Genomic DNA, 3,967 nt, shown 5'->3' on the forward strand with positions numbered 1-3,967 from the left:
AGTGCCTGTACTGTTACATTCACAGTTACGAGATTGCATTGAATTATTATTGCAACATAGATCGAAAACAAAAATAAAATTGGAAAACCCTTATCTTTTTGGCATTCCCGGATATGATAAACATCAATATAAGCATTTAAGAGCATGCGATCTTATGCGAGAATATTCTTCAAAGTGTGGCGCAGAAAAACCTTTTACCTTGCGGGGCACCAAATTACGAAAACATATCGCTACAAAATGTATCACACTCAATCTTTCAGAATCAGAAGTTACGGAATTAGCAAACTTCATGGGCCATGATAAGACTATACACAAATCGCATTATCGACAGTCAATTCCTGAAATAGATATTCCAAGATTTTCTCGACTTCTAAATGTAGCTATTTTTAATGAGGAGAATGATACTGACGATGAAGAAATTGAAGACAGCCTTATTTCTAAAAATTTAATTGATTCATCTGAATCTCCTCACTCCAATAATATTGAAATTAATAATAACATATCATCAAAAACACCAAAAAAAAAAAAGAAGTAGTAAGTATATATTATATTAAATAATGCTTTCTAATATATAATATACAAAAATATTTTCATTTTTTCATTTCTTTATTATATTCATAATATATTTAATTATGGAGAGAGAGAGGGGGCGGGACGGAGAGAGAGGGGGAGGAGAGAGAGAGAGAGAGAGAGAGAGAGAGGGTTTTATATAGCTCTATAAAAAGTTATTATCATTTGTTGATATGATATTTTATTTTATTTATTTTATTTTATTTTAACCAATAACTCTACTCATAATGATCTGTCCCTACTGAAGCCGATCGACTTCAGTGGGGATGAGCCGTAACATTTTAAATATACTGAGTATCTCGAATTAAATATCAAATATTATTATTCCTGATGATGATATATTCCTGAGATTATTTTGAAATGAAAATCTTATAATAATAAAATGTTGATGTTATAACAGTTAAACTCCTGTTTAATTTAGGATTATCGTTTGAATCACTTTGATCTTGACATATGATCATTCTCGATTATCCTCCGAATCGTTAACAAATAGAAATTAAAGAAAAAAACAGCTAGATATATCTCTTCATTTGATGCTTTCAGATACATTATTATTAATTACTACTCTTTACTTTTTAAACTTTTAATCTCTAACTTATTAGAATTACTATACTTTGAGCTTAACGAGCTCGTTTCCAACCAACAAATTTGTTATTAAAAGGATTTGATTCTTTAAATTCTATTTTCGTTTCGACGTGGAGATAATTTATTATTTATTGTATATGTGTATTGTATATATGTATATTGTATATATTATATGAGTTGTGTCAGCTTTTGATATGGCTTCTTGCTATTTTTCCGACAATTTTAAAGCCTTACAATGTCATTGTCTATCTTTTTAAATAATTAGTATTAAAACATAATTGGAGGAAAATCCTTAAGGGAAAATTTATTTTAAATAAGATTTTTAAAGTAATCTCTATCAAATCTAAGAATTTACTTATAAAATTTTGAGTTAATCTAAAGTACATTTACAAGCAGCAAGCAACACCGCGGTTAGATGAATATGGCAGCGCTGTATTTTCTCGTAACTAAAATCTATACAGTATAGAATAAAAGGCACAGCAGTATGAGATTTTTCATTTGTTAATAAAATGATTTTTTAAAAGCACGCTCCCTTATAAATAAAAAGCGGCTTTAAAATTTATATACAATTTTACAGTTATAACATTATCTTGAAAAAAATGTATTGTCAACATTTACTTTTCATAATTCTTAGATTTTATTTTAAATTTTTCTTAAGATTACCTTAAATATGATTATCTTAAATAAACGTTTAAAGTGTCCAAATTTACTTCTCATATCTTTTATATAGGTATTCTCTTAAATTTTTTAAAAGTAATATTTAAGTTTTTTCTTAAAGTTTACTAAAATAAATTTTCTTAAAGGACATTATTTTATTTTGACTTGATGTTTTATTATAGTATTTTATATACAGAGTGTTTCATTTTAAGTGATATGGTCGCTTATCTCGCAAATCGATAATTTTATTGAAAAAATTTTTGAACGAAAGTTGCATGGCTTGAAGGGAGACACATGATGGAAATATGGACTTGACCTTGAGTGACCTTGTCAAAATCAGATCAAGGTTATTAACGTTTTTTTATATTGAAACCCCTATTTTTTATTATATATTCTTGTAGCTTATCTCGAGAGCTTTCCAAAACACTATAATATATAAAGTATTTTTTTCATTAAATACTTTCTGAGTTATGCAGCTTGAAAGTTACAGTATCGGCATTTAGCATTATTCAAGGTTAGCTACAAGAATATGTAATAAAAGGTAGTCGAGTTTCAATTTTAAAAAATATTAATGATCTTGATCTGATTTTGACAAGGTCACTCAAGGTCAAGTCCACATTTCCATCATGTGTTTCCCTTCAAGCCATGCAACTTTTGTTCAAAAAATTTTTCAATAAAATCATTGATTCGCGAGATAATTGACCATATCATTTAAAATGAAACACCCTGTATATATATTATTTTATTATAGTATTTTCGTTTACAACTGCAGAAGACTACAACAAGGAATACTAGGCAATCCGAAAATTCTGAAAATTCTGAAACATGTGGAAACTAATTCAACATGAACATATACCTATAATATTTTCGTGTTACAGATGGATTCGTTTCAAAATTTTCTAAATTTTCGAATTGTCTAGTGTTTTCTTGTAAGTACAGTCAATTTATATTATTCATGTTTCTTCTATTAGAGAATGAATTAATTTATTAACATTTCATTTGTGTGATATCCTGCATAAAAAAAATTCGCATTATTTCTTATTTACTTATATACCATTTTATTTTATAGCTATACACGTTTATATGTATATAATTAGTTGCACGTAACAATTTGCGTATAATTTTTTCAATAGATTAATAACATAATTGCTTTTAGCATCGCCATTTGGATCAACAAAAAGAAAGCGATGGGATCCAAAGGAAATTCAATTAATATTAAGAGATTTTAGTCAAGAAATAAAAAAGTCACGTTTACCATCTGCAAGGGATATTGAGATTTTCAGACAAAAACATTCATGTCTACAAAACCGCACAGTGCCGCAGATAAAGACTTGGATTCACAATGTTATAAGTGGTAAAACAAAAATGCCAAAGATTTAACTAGTTTTATTAATACATCTCCGTGATATTTTTGAAAGCTTTAAAATCAATAATTTGATGATTTATTTAATTAAAAATAACTAAACACTTTCAACTTTCATTTTGTTCTTCAAAAATTATGTCTTTTTATATAAACGAGTTCGTTAGTACAAATTTTATATTAGATGTATATACGCATTTTATATTAAAATGATAAAACCAAATTTTTTTTATAATTTTGAATAAAAACTCAATTATCAGTTAAGACAATTTGGATACATTTATTGGGATATATTTATTTCTATGGGTGCGGTCCACTTGGCGCTACAAATGCTTCAAAGTTTTTGATTGACCAATTGGAAGAAAGAATTTTACCAATTAACCAATCAAAAAATGCTTCGAATTTGTAGCATCAAATGGATCGTAGCTTATATTGAGATGTAATACGTATTGTTAGCTTCTACTCTTTTTTATCAATACAAGTATATTAAACAATAATTCAGTTTTGAGAAAAGTGTAATATTTTCATAATATTCATAAGACTACACAGAAATTTATAGTTAAGAACTTTCTTTTTAATATATGTAATATTGCAAAATGTTTTGTAATAATAGATTTACAAAAAAATATTCGTACCAGACATAGTTTAATCAAACACGTATGTTAATCAATATAGTACAATCTATTCTGCCAAATCCGCGAGCTAACTAATCTTGGAACGCGTGCGAAACAGATTGTAGTTTTAACAAAAGATTCAATTGTGATGTGTATTATATGTATGAGAGAGAGGGGGGGG

Source organism: Trachymyrmex cornetzi, unplaced genomic scaffold, assembly GCF_001594075.2.
Source record: "Trachymyrmex cornetzi isolate Tcor2-1 unplaced genomic scaffold, Tcor1.1 scaffold540, whole genome shotgun sequence".
Taxonomy (NCBI): Eukaryota; Metazoa; Arthropoda; class Insecta; order Hymenoptera; family Formicidae; genus Trachymyrmex; species Trachymyrmex cornetzi.